Raw genomic sequence first — 14,402 nt, forward strand, 5'->3', positions numbered from 1 at the left:
GCGTGTCTTTGTATGCTGCGCTTCGTTTACTCAATTTCCAAATGCAGTGAACAGTGTCAAGATAAACATGCTATTTATCGTAGCTCACGTGCTAGAAATACTGCCGTTTGCACAGAAAAGAATCCTGATCATATAGTGCAGTTACAAAGGAACGCGCCTCACGCAATGATATGGGCAGTGATGAATTCACAAAACTGCTTCGATCGTACTGTTCTGAAGGGACTGTGAATGGCGCAAATTACTTGCACATGTTACAAACATGGTTGGGACCTCAGCTTGAGGAAAGGATCCTCACAGAACGAAAATGGTTGCAGCAAGACAGAGGGCCTCTTCGCTACGCTTTTGCGGTTCACGAGCTCCTAAATGAACACTTTCAGGACAGTGGGTAAGTAGTGGTACATCAGCAACACCAGCTCCCTTGAAACGGCAACAGAGAAGTCTCGACTCCACCACATCTGACTTCGTTGTGGGGAGATATGAACGTGCGTGCACCTACACGTGAAATTAAAGCAAGGGTGGTAACATTAAGAGTGCAACGGAAATAACACTGTTAAATGCAGAGAAGGGAGTTGATGGGTGGAAAGAGTACAATAGCCGCCTCTATGAAGGAGCAGATTTGTCTGATGTGATAAAAGAGGACAAGGGAGTCGATTTAGAAGAGATAGGGAACCCGTATTAGAATCACAATTTAAGAGTGCTTTGGAGGACTTAATATCATGTAAGGGAGAAGAGGTAGATAAGATCCCATCAGAATTTTTGAAATCTTTGGGGGAAGTGACAACAAAGAGACTATTCACATTGGTGTGTAGAATGTATGAGTCTGGCGATATACCATCCGACTTCCGGAAAAACATCATCCACACTATTCCTAATACTGCAAGACCTGAAAAGTGCGAGAATTATCGCACAGTCAGCTCAGCAGCATGCACAGTTGCTTACAATATACAGAAGAACGGAAAAGAAAACTGAGGATGAGTTAGATGACGATCAGTTTGCTTTTAGGAAAGGTAAAGGCACGAGAGAGACAATTCTGAAGTTTCGGTTCATAATGGAAGCAAGACTAAAGAAAAATCAAAACTCGTTCACAGGATTTGTCGACCAAGAAAAAGCGTTCGACAATGTAAAATGGTGCAAGATGTTCGAAATTCTGAGAAATTGGGGAAAGCTATAGGGAGAGATTGGTAATATACGGTTAGTACAAGAGCCAAGAGGGAATAATAAGTGTGGACGACTAGGAACGATATGGTCGGATTAAAAATGTTGTAAGACAGGGATGTAGTCTTTCGCCCCTACTGTTCAGTCTGTCCCTCGAAGAAGCAATGATGGAAATAAAAGGAAGGGTCAGGAGTGAAACTAAAATGCAAACTGAAAAAAATATCAATGGTACGATTCGTTGATGCCATTGCTTCAAATGGTTCAAATGGGTCTAAGCACTATGGGACTTAACATCTAAGGTCATCAGTCCCCTAGACTTAGAACAACTTAAACCTAACTAACCTAAGGACATCACACACATCCATGCCCGAGGCCGGATTCGAACCTGCGACCGTTGCAGCCTCGTGGTTCCGGACTGAAGTGCTACGTCGACATTGCTATCCTGAGTGAAAGTGAAGAAGAATTAAATCATCTGCTGAGTTGTTGTTGTGGTCTTCAGTCCAGAGACTGATTTGATGCAGCTCTCCATGCTACTCTATCCTGTGCAAGCTTCTTCATCTCCCAGTACCCACTGCAACCTACATCCTTCTGAATCTGTTTAGTGTATTCATCTCTTGGTCTCCCTCTACGATATTTACCCTCCACGCTACCCTCCAATACTAAACTGGTGATCCCTTGGTGCCTCAGAATATGTACTACCAAGCGATCCCTTCTTCTAGTCAAGTTGTGCCACGAATTTCTCTTCTCCCCAATTCTATTCAATACCTCCTCATTAATTGTGCGATCTATCCATCTAATCTTCAGCATTTTTCTCTTTCACAACATTTCGAAAGCTGCTATTCTTTTCTTGTCTAAACTACTTATCGTCCACGCTTCACTTCCATACATGGCTACACTCCATACAAATACTTTCAGAAACGACTTCCTGTCACTTAAATCTATACTCGATGTTAACAAATGTCTCTTCTTCAGAAACGCTTTCCTTGCCATTGCCAGTCTCCATTTTATATCCTCTCTACTTTGACCATCATGAGTTATTTTGCTCCTCAAATAGCAAAACTCAGTTACTACTTTAAGCGTCTGATTTCCTAATCTGATTCCCTCAGCATCACCAGATTTACTTCGACCACATTCCATTATCCTCGTTTTCCTTTTGTTGATGTTTCTCTTACATCCTCCTTTCAAGACACTGTACATTCCGTTCAACTGCTCTTCCAGGTCCTTTGCTGTCTCCGACAGAATGACAATGTCACCGGCTAAGCTCAAAGTTTTTATTTCTTCTCCATGGACTTTAATTCCTACTCCGAATTTTTCTTTTGTTTCCTTTACTGCTTGCTCAATATTCAGACTGAATAGTATCGGGGATAGGCTACAACCCTGTCTCACTCCCTTCCCAACCACTGCTTCCCTTTCATGCCCCTCGACTTTTATAACTGCCATCTGGTTTCTGTACAAATTGTAAATAGCCTTTCGCTCCCTGTATTTTACCCCTGCCACCTTCAGAATTTGAAAGAGAGTATTTCACTCAACATTGTCAAAAGCTTTCTCTAAGTCTACAAATGCTAGAAACGTAGGTGTGCCTTTCCTTAATCTATTTTCTAAGATAAGTCGTAGGGTCAGTATTTTCTAACGTGTTCCAACATTTCTACGGAATTCAAACTGATCTTCCCCGAGGTCGGCTTCTACCAGTTTTTCCATTCGTCTGTAAAGCATTTCGTGTTAGTACTTTGCAGCTGTGACTTATTAAACTGATAGTTCGGTAATTTTCACATTTTTCAACACCTGCTTTCTTTGGGATTGGAATTATTATATTCTTCTTGTAGACTGAGGGTATTTCGCCTGTCTCATACATCTTGCTCACCAGTTGTCAGCGCTGGCTCTCCCAAGGCTATCAGTAGTTCTAATGGGTTGTTGTCTATTCCTGGGGCATTGTTTCGGCTTACGTCTTCGACTGCTCTGTCATACTCTTCACGCAGTATCATATCTCCCATTTCATATTCATTTACATCCTCTTCCATTTCCATAACATTGTCTTCAAGTACATCGCCCTTGTATAGACCCTCTATATACTCCCTCCACCTTCCTGCTTTCCCTTCTTTGCTTAGAACTGGGTTTCCATCTGAGCTCTTGATATTCATACAAGTGGTTCTCTTTTCTCAAAAGGTCTCTTTAATTTTCCTGTAGGCAGCATCTATCTTACCGCTAGTGGGATTAGCGTCTACATCCTTACATTTGTCCTCTAACCATCCCTGCTTAGCCATTTTGCACTTCCTGTCGATCTCATTTTTGAGACGTTTATATTTCTTTTTGCCTGCTTCATTTACTGCATTTTTGTATTTCCTCCTTTCATCAGTCTCTTCTGTTACCAAAGCATTTCTATTAGCCTTCGACTTTTTACCTACTTGATCGTCTGCTGCTTTCACTATCTCATCTCTCAAAGCTACCCATTCTTCTTCTACTGTATTTCTTTCCCCCCATTCTTTCAATCGTTCCCCAATGCTCTCCCTGAAACTCTCTACAACCTCTGATTGTTTCAATTTATCCAGGTCCCATCTCCTTAAATTCCCACCTTTTTGCTGTTTCTTCAGTTTTAATCTATAGTTCATAACCAATAGATTGCGGTCAGAGTCCACATCTGCCCCTTGGAATGTCTTACAATTTATAACAGAATGTGAATGTGAATGTGAGTACAGAATGTGAAATGAGAGTAAATCGAAGAAAGACGAATGTAATGAAATGAAAACAGCGAGAAACATCAGGCTTGATGGTCACGAAGTAGATGAAGTTAAGGAATTCTGCTACCTAGAGAATAAATTTCTGAGAACGTACGTTTGAAGCACGCACTGTGTGATAGTGAAACATGGGCTGTGGGAAAACAGAAGAAATCGAAGCGTTTGAGATGTGGTGTTGCAGACTAAATTAAGTGGACTCATAAGGTTAGGAATCGGAGAGGAAAGGAATATGTGGAAAACATTGACAAGGAGAAGAGATAGTATGATAGAACGTTTGTTATTACATCAGGGAATGATTCCATAGTAGTAGAGCGAGATGTAGAGGGCAAAAACTGTAGAGCAAGACAGAGATTGGAATACACCCAGGAAATAATTGAGGACATAGGTTGCAAGTGCTACTCTGTGATCAAGAGGTTGTCACAAGAGAGGAATTGATGGTTAGCCGCATCAAACCAGTCAGAAGACTGATGATTAAAAAAAAAAATCTGCACGTTATGCCACAAACGGAGGATTGCGCACTGCTTTTGAAGATTCATTTAGCACTATAACACAGACATGCTAAAATTTAAGTCAAGAAGAGCATTTAGGCGTATGGGAATGTGTTTAGAGCATGATGAGGAATATACCAATATAATGGACACATAATATGTTTGTACTTGTGGTAAAAGAAATCAAATCAATTAGTATTCGATTCTACGGGGTAGTGGAACTCCTCCTCCATCCTTTCAAATCACCTGTCATAATGGAAGACATATTGCCTCAGGACGTTTGTAATTATAATGAGGCCGAGCGGTCTAAGGCGGTGCATTCATGGATTGTGCGGCTGGTCCCGGCGGAGGTTCGAGTCCTCCCTAAGGCATGACTGTGTGTATTTGTCTTTAGGATAATTTAGGTTAAGTAGTGTGTAAGCTTAGGGACTGATGACCTTAGCAGTTAAGTCCCATAAGATTTCACAAAAAAAAAGAATTATAATGAAGATAAATAGTCTGGTCACTTCGATGTTTATTAAGATAGCCGGTTCTGAGCTTCCCCACAGGTAGTCTTGACACAACATGTACCGTAATTCCTGTGAAGCACCAACTGAAGTAAATCCAGCTGATGTTGGTGGTAATCCAACAAAATGCGAAATGAGATGATCCGTAAAGACGACTGGTAACAGTAATTTTTATTTTATTTTCAAATGCTATCTGCTGCTGCCGCGCCCAAGCCCAACTTGAATTTTTCGAATTTAAAATTGATAAACCCAGTAAATTGATAAGATAAGAGTTACTCGTTCCCCTTCTATTCTTACATCACCAAGGAGCCACTTCCGACCGCCTGTGAAGCGACCTACGAACAACGACAGTGGTGATGTATGCTGCGCCGTATATTGCGTGGGAGCGGAGCCAACGTAGCGAATATCGGGTATCGAGCGCTGCTCCACTGCAGGGAAGCAGAGCCTCACAAGCATCTGGCAGGCGCAGCCTCCTCCCCCCCCCCCCCCCACCCACCACCCTTCCCCAACGTACAGTGCAGACCTGAATAATGGACGCCGCCGATGCCTGTGGACGCCCGACGCGCGCGTGAATTATTGCGCAGACCGCGCGATGACGCTGGCTCCTGGCCACCGGCTCGTCGGAAATCACCAGCTGCCTATGATCCGCTCGTGGCTTACCTGCGGGATTGCGGGCTGGCGTGTCCCTGAAGGTTTAAGGCAGACAGGCGTTAGCATCCCCGTCTCACGCTCATTATCGTTGCACAGCACCAGCCAGAATCGAGGCGAGGCTGCCCGGTCGCACCAAACGGCTACTCATTCCCAAAAGACAAGTAGACTGTGCGACACGGGCTCTTGTTCCGTAACTTGAACTGCATGACGTGAACCGGTGGGACTGAAGGGGCCTGCATGAGAATCCAGGCGTGTGGAAGATGTTACAACGATCATATGACAAACACTGGAATTGTAACTACAAATTAAGTAAACAAGCCTAGAATAACATTGTTTTCAGCAATAAATGACAAGGAAAAATTCGCATGTACTGCTCTTGAACAAAAGACCAGTATTGTGCCTTCCTTTGAATAAAACAAGCCAGTTACCTTTTCATTAAATTTCGGTGTACTTTGAACAGTGACCTTGGTTTCACAAAACATCGTTCTTGTGCAACGCAGCTAGCTCTTTATTGGCACGAAGTAATGGCCGCTATCGACAGGGGATCTCAAGCTGATTCCGTATTTCTGGATTTCCGGAAAGCTTTTGACACCGTTCCTCACATGCGACTTCTAATCAAGGTGCGGGCCTATGGGGTATCGTCTCAGTTGTGCCACTGGATTCGTGACTTCCTGTCAGGAAGGTCGCAGTTCGTAGTAATAGACGGCAAATCATTGAGTAAAACTGAAGTGATATCAGGTGTTCCCCAGGGATGCGCCCTGGGAACTCTGCTGTTCCTGATCTATATAAATGACCTGGGTGACAATCTGAGCAGTTTTCTTAGGTTGTTCGCAGATGATGCTGTAATTTACCGTCTAGTAAGGTCATCCGAAGACCAGTATCAGTTGCAAAGCGATTTAGAAAAGATTGCTGCATGGTGTGGCAGCGGGCAGTAGACGCTAAATAACGAAAAGTGTGAGGTGATCCACATGAGTTTCAAAAGAAATCCGTTGGAGTTCGATTACTCCATAAATAGTACAATTCTCAAGGCTGTCAATTCAACTAAGTACCTGGGTGTTAAAATTACGAACAACTTCAGTTGGAAAGACCACATAGATAATATTGCGGGGAAGGCGAGCCAAAGGTTGCGTTTCATTGGCAGGACACTTAGAAGATGCAACAAGTCCACTAAAGAGACAGATTACATTACACTCGTTCGTCCTCTGTTAGAATATTGCTGTGCGGTGTGGGAGCCTTACCAGGTGGGATTGACGGAGGACACCGAAAGGGAGCAAAAAAGGGCAGCTCGTTTTGTATTATCACGTAATATGGGAGAGAGTGTGGCAGATATGATACGCGAGTTGGGATGGAAGTCATTAAAGCAAAGACGTTTTTCGTCGCGGCGAGATCTATTTACGAAGTTCAGTCACCAACTTTCTCTTCAGATTGCGAAAATATTTTGTTGAGCCCAACCTACATAGGTAGGAATGATCATCAAAATAAAATAAGAGAAATCAGAGCTCGAACAGAAAGGTTTAGGTGTTCGTTTTTCCCGTGCGCTGTTCGGGAGTGGAATGGTAGAGAGATAGTATGACTGTGTTTCGATGAACCATCTGCCAAGCACTTATATGTGAATTTCAGAGTAATCATGTAGATGTAGATGTATATGTCCATGGGCACCATTTTAAGATATTCCATTTCTTCTCGTTCAGCGTACTTCTGTACAATGTTTCTATTCTAGTCAGTGTTGACACGTACCTCCTGGCCTCAGCGGTACCCGCAGGTATGGTACATACAGTCACAAGTTTACACGTTTCTTAAACATTGTTTTCGTGACGTTTTCAGTTCTGCATTGTGAAATGAACTTCAAAACATGAGAAACACAAACTAAATTTAAATATGACAGTACGCGAACATGTTACTCGCTTATACTCCAGAAAACATGAAAGTACCGAAGACATGAACACTATTGAAACAATGGCTGTTATTTTCCCACAGAACACCGATACCACAGCTGAGGTGTGTGACTCGGACTTGCAAAGTTGAGCTTTGTCAATTTCTTGCCGGCCGAAGTGGCCGTGCGGTTAAAGGCGCTGCAGTCTCGAACCGCAAGACCGCTACGGTCGCAGGTTCGAATCCTGCCTCGGGCATGGATGTTTGTGATGTCCTTAGGTTGGTTAGGTTTAACTAGTTCTAAGTTCTTGGGGACTAATGACCTCAGCAGTTGAGTCCCATAGTGCTCAGAGCCATTTTTTTTTCAATTTCTTTTCCGGATGTACAAAGCCCACTTGGGCTCATAAACTCCCCCGACTCAAATATATCTTCCCAGAGGTCGATTTTTGCCAATTTTTCTCATTCTTCTGTAAATAATTCGAGTAAGTATTTTGCAACCACTCCCTATTAACATGATAGTTCGCTAATATTCGCTCAGACCTTTTTTTCTAGTTGGAATTATTCTTCTTCTTAAAGTCTACTGTATTTCGGCTGTCTTACATTCCTTCTCAAATAGTTCTGTCATGGCTGGCTCTCCCACAGATTTTAATAATTCTGACGTAATATCGTCGAACCCACGAGATTTATTTTGACTTACGTCTTTTAGTGCCCGTATTATATCTCTCATCTTATCTTTATTTAATTCTTCTTCCCTTTACGTAATTGAACCTTCAGCATCATTTCCTTTTTATTGTTCTATAACATGTTCATTCCACCTTTCAGCTTTCGCTTCTTTGCTTGGTACTTCGATATAATGAAATATATTTGCAACCTATCTCTCATCTTTACTTCTTTTTCTTCTTCCTCTTGTTCTTCACTTCATTGATTAGGCTTACATACTGTTCCGTTACCACTGAAGCGATTTGTTCCTCGGTCGTCCTACGTCACTCTTTCCTATCGTTTTTCAAATTGATTACTTGATTGTTTGACTAATCTGTCTTCCACCATTATTTTGGTATGCGTGTTAAACGACAACAAAATCTTATGCGTCATATTCTTTAATCTAAAAATAATCTGTACGTATATATTTCAGTAAAATAATAAAAAAACACTGGACGCCACAATTGTGGTGAAACATGTTTGAGTAATAAAACAAAAACAATAATCTGTGTTCTAGGAAAAAGGTGGACACACCCGTAATTCATCATTATTTTTCTGCAAGCACGGGAACTCAGTTCGACACTCCGATATGACAGCTAGTAATATAGGTTTGCCTTTCTTCAGTTTACGTTCGAAGATGGAACGTAAGATCAGTATGTTCCTGCATTTCTCCGGTACTCAAATTGCCCTACCCCAAGGTCGGACTCTATTAGATATCCCATCCTTCTGTAAATAATTCGTGTCATTTGTAAACCCTCCTCGCCAGATTTGTAAAGGCCTCGTCGCTACTTCAGTGGAGGCGGAGTTGCCACTGACGTTACGATAAGCCGAGTTTGTGAGTTCGTGAAACGGCTTCTGGTGCAGTACACCGCTAAGACAAGACTATTAAACAGCTGTGCTCCAGGGTCAGGTGGCAGGATAGGAGAACGAAGGTTCTACAACACTCCAACAAATTAATAACAAAATCATAAAATGAGTTAAAAAGGTTTACTTTTCTTTGTGACTTGTTGAATAATGAAGTCTGCAACACTGCATGAAATATAACACAAAAAGGCCCCCAATGGCTAAGTGCAAATAATTGTAGGTAAACTTCATAGTATATAGCAAACGCAATTTACAATAACCGTCTGTTCACTTCTAGGATTTCACTAAACGACGTTCCCTGTCTACGTCAGCCCTGGACGTGGTTCTATAATCAAGTGAGCGAGAGCTGCTCTTCTATCTTACGAGTTGGCTTCTGTCCGTTGTCGTCAATATTTACTTCTGATGTCATCAGTCCCCTAGACTTAGAACTACTTAAGCCTAACTAACCTAAGGACATCACACACATCCATGCTCCGTCGCGCGGCTCCAGACTGAAGCGCCTAGAATCGCTGGGCCACAACGGCCTGCTACACCGGCGCCACCTTGTATCTTCGCGCGTCTTGTGCTTTTGACCTGGCTGTGTCTTGATCGGACGGCACAGCAGTGTCAATATTTTTCAAAAATGATTTATTAAACTTCTAGTTCGGTAGTACTCATACCTGACACCACCTGCTTTCTTCACAACATAACAGCTGAAAATGTGACACCCGCTCTAGTGATTGTTGATGTAGAATTATTTGGTGCGCTCTGGAAATTTTCCTTTGAAAGCCATAACTGCAGTTATTTTCAGTGAAATATTTAGATGGTAGTTCATAGGTATTTTATTTACTTGATATATTGTGAACTGGAAAATATCTGTCTTCTGAATAGTTATTTGGTCGTTGTCAAAGAGCAGGGTGTTTAAGTTTGTGTGTCCTGGTATTAATTCCACACTTTCTTTAATCACTCTCATTCTCGGATGCTTAACACTCTGCATCACTTCGACACCTTCGTTTCTCTGACAAAGAACAAAAATTACTCTCAATACCTAACGGAAGTCCTTATAAAATAACCGAGCGAGGTGGCGCAGTGGTTAGCACACTGGACTCACATTCGGGAGGACGACGGTTCAATCCCGTCTCCGGCCATCCTGATTTAGGTTTTCCGTGATTTCCCTAAATCGTTTCAGGCAAATGCCGGGATGGTTCCTTTGAAAGGGCACGGCCGATTTCCTTCCCAATCCTTCCCTAACCTGAGCTTGCGCTCCGTCTCTAATGACCTCGTTGTCGACGAGACGTTAAACACTGCCCACCACCAGCTTATAAAATATTCAATACTTTGTGTTCCTTTTGATCAAACGTGCAAAAACAGTGAAATCTCATACCGGTGTTAATCTTCCCCCAGCACCTGGCAACGTCCAGGTTTGAGATTCTGCTAAAGATCCACTAAAGGTTCGTTTACACCAGCGCGCTTTGCGGGTAGTCACCTTGAGACCGTAGCTTGCTCCACACGGAAGTGGAGGCGACCAGCGTGAACACAGGTGAGAATGGGATCACTCGCAAGCACATGTTGTGGTAGAGGCATGCATCTACACTCATGTCTCTTCTTGCGTGTGGGTCAAGCCACAGCCGCACGGCGACTAGCCGCAAGGCAGTCTGGTGTAAACGCACCTTAACAATAGTTACTGTTTGTATTCGACATCGGCTTATTAAGTCAGTGACTGCTTCGCTCGCCCATGAAGAGGAAAGTCTATTGCTACACTCGCCAAGCGGATTTGTGATGCAAGTGTTACAAAGACGCTAGCAAATGCCGAAAAGCATAAGGCAATAACACCATTTAGTCAATCTTTACTTTCGTAATTTCCATACGAAATTTCAAATTCATGGAACGGAAACTAAGTACTAACATATCCCAATACTTGATTCGTACGTTTTTGCGAATATAACCATCAGAAGCCCGCGCCCATCGGCTATATCACAAGCTACGGCTACGCACTCGCAGTTACAGTCACAAAGCGGTCGTACTAACCTACTCCTTGAGCCTGATCACTCTGCCTCTGCTCTTGCCACTCGGTGCGGACGGCGATAGGAACACTAGATTTCTTAGGGCGCAAGTACTTCTAGGTGCTTGCTCAAAGAGGATCCTAGCACAACATAAAAGCCCCAACATCTTTCCCAGTTACGTTTCTATCTTCATATTAATTTTTTATATATTAAAGAATTGTTCATCGTGCATACTACCGAAATTTGGAGTCTCTGTTAGGTTGATTGGTCCTATATAAACCTTTATAATCGAAATATTGGCAGACTTTCTCCTGTGTACTTGATACTTTCACACCTAAGTATCAAGCTATATTACACTCACGAAGCTAAAAATCGGTACAGCTTCATTAAACTATATTTCGAAAACGGTACTGAAATTTCTACTTGCTGTCTCGTCTCTAAGGGGCAGACGATCTGAAACACTTTTGCTTATTTTAGGCCAAATTTTACATTTTCAGAAAAAGCTTGAAAGTGAATAAAAGTAGAAACAGGAACATCAATGTAAGGGATTTATGGCTTTCAAATTTGTTGGTTTAATACTTCGACCCTCACAAAAGTAAAAAAAACTATCGATTTTTATGTGAACTATTGGATTACTCACTGCCAGAGTCAGACTTTTGTACTTTTATACACGCCTGAACAATTTAAGCTACAGTTTTGTTTTATTACTCACCTGATTTTGACTGTGGTTTCAAGGGAATTTATAGCTGAACGCACGGTCAGTTAGTTCACGCACTTGCGCCAATAGAGGAGAGGATGGGAAAGGGGACTCATACTGCCTCTCACTACCCGTGCTGTCTTGTGCACGTAGTAAGCGAGTAAGTTAATTTGCTTCCCCACAGTATTGGCTTGTCATGTGAGCGCTCTACATACATCCAGGCATTTCTCTTTTCTCCAAAGATCTCTTTAATTTTCTGTAGCTAGCAGCTAGCTTTCCCCTAGCTGTGCATATTTCTACAGCCATGCTTTTGTCATCTAGCAATTGCTGCCTAGACGTCTGTGTTCCCTTTTGCCCCCTACATGTGCTTCATTTTATAGTTTCCCCGAGCGTCAGTCAAATTCAGTAGTACCAGTGTTGGCGAAGGATATCTGCTAGGTGTTGCCATTTTGATTTTTTGGTCCTCTGCTTCCTTCAGTATTTCATATTTCAAAGCGATTTATTCGTCTTCTACTACAGTCTGTTACCTGTTTCAGACAATCTTCGCTTAGTGCTCCTTTTGAATCTTTGGGAACATCTGTATCTTTCAATTTATGCGGATATCGTGGCCAATATTTTCTAGCTTTCTGCAGTTTTCAGTTTTAATATGTAGTTCTAATCATTAAAATATGGTGAGAGTACACACCTGCCCCTGGTAATATTTTGCACTTCAAAATCTGGTTTCGAAAATTGTCTTAGCATTATGAATTCTGTCTAAAACTTTCCCATGGCTCCAGGTCTCTTCCAGGCCCACAGCCTTCTTTCACGATTCTTAAACCAACTTTTAAATATCATTGAATTGTGTTCTTTCAAAATTCTATCACCTTGTCGTCGTTCTATCACCTTTCCTTCTATACCTTTTCCTAGTATCGAATTTAAGTCGTCCATCAAAATTAAATTTTCGTCTAGCTGTCGGAATTATTTATCCTGTTATACATTTTCCAGTGTCTTCATCATCTTCACAAGTAACAGGCATACAAGCTTTTAGTACTGTTGTAGGTGTTAACTCCGTATTTAACTTGCCTAGTGTGTTCACTATACTGTTAGTAATAGCTTACTTGCATTGTTATTTTCTCGTACGTTATTACACCAACTACGTCATTACCCGTATTTTATTTAGTGTTGATGATACTACTCTCAGTTGTTTCCTTCTGCCACCATATTTCACCAGTTACCACTATATCTAACTTAAACCTATCCATTTTCCTTTTTAAATTGTCTATCTTGCCTACACAGTTGAGGGATTTAACAATCAATGCTTCGACCAACAGTTTTGTTTCTTCTGATGACAACTGATACCTGATAGTCAAGGGAAGGCAGGATTCTGTTACGATTGTGGACGGCGCCGTAATCAGTTACTATTGGTTGCCTTTTACAGTTACACACATTTTAAACCAGTAATTCCAAACACAACAATAAATAAAATATACCACACGTTATTAATGAAGGAAAAAGCAACTGTGTAAATAATAGTGTTTTCAGTGAGTTACAATTTAGCAAATCACCATTAAATACAGATACAGCAGATAATGTTTTAAAAGCAAGCCACTGTGATCTGGGCAGAAGGCCTTACACGCCAGGAATGGCAATAAATTAAGAATTGTTTAAAACTTGCTGCAACTTACAAATTACAGGTACGGAAATACAAAAGGCAAGTCGTAACAAACACAGCAGGAGGCATCAGACACCAGGAATGGCAGTAAATAAGGTAATAAAGGCTTACTGCGTAAATACAAATACAAATTAGAATTTTAAGGCAAGGGACCACAATCACGGCTGAAGGCCTTACACGCCAAGAACGGCAATAATATAAAAAAATTTAGAAACCTGCTGTAAAACAGCAAATACAATAGCAAAGGTTATTAAAAAACAAGCAACTGATCACCAAACGGGTGAAATAAGATGATGGTAAACTTTGTAACACAACCATTAATATCCACTGAACACTACACCGCTAGATTTATTCCAGAAGGCGACCAGAACTATTAACTAGACATATATAACCTTTAATGTAGGCATTACAAGGTATTGTAATAAATAATACAATAATAACACAAGAACCAGTACGTAAGTTCCTAAAAGGGTACTGAAGCAGATTGTACCCGCAGAACGCGTGGACTGAAGGAGCGCTACACTGAACTCCTGGCCATCAGACCTCCTTTTAGAAAACACGTCTCACAAGATCCAAGTAGCCACAGACGGTGCTCCAGGAACCGACCTCTGAGAAGGTCCGGTAACAAACACTTTCGCGGACTATGAGACAGGGTGCTACGAGTTGCATTTTGTTAATAGGATTAAGTAGGTATAATTAATATTTGTCATGTTGGAAATAATTGTGGTAGCAGGGAATATCTGCACCAAAGTATTGTTGATATAATTCTAAAAAGGGCGGGAGAAACCACGTACGGATACATTTTAAGAAAAGAGCGGGAAAGACTGCGCATTCATGCATTTTGTAATGGTAGCAGGGATTGTCTGAACCAGAAAGCATTGTTGGCAGGAGAGACCGCACTTTAGCGTTCGTAGGATGTCAGTAGCAAGCGAGATGTGAAGCGAGTTGCCAGCCACCAGCTACGATTTACAAGAGATTGTAAACGGATGTACAGAGACATCAGCTAACTATTTTCATAAGAGGAACTAATATTATTGAATTATTTTCTTTGCGAAACTCAAGACTACTGAAGGTATGTTTGTGCAATGATAGTTGTAAGATTATT

Source organism: Schistocerca serialis, chromosome 7, assembly GCF_023864345.2.
Source record: "Schistocerca serialis cubense isolate TAMUIC-IGC-003099 chromosome 7, iqSchSeri2.2, whole genome shotgun sequence".
NCBI lineage: Eukaryota > Metazoa > Arthropoda > Insecta > Orthoptera > Acrididae > Schistocerca > Schistocerca serialis.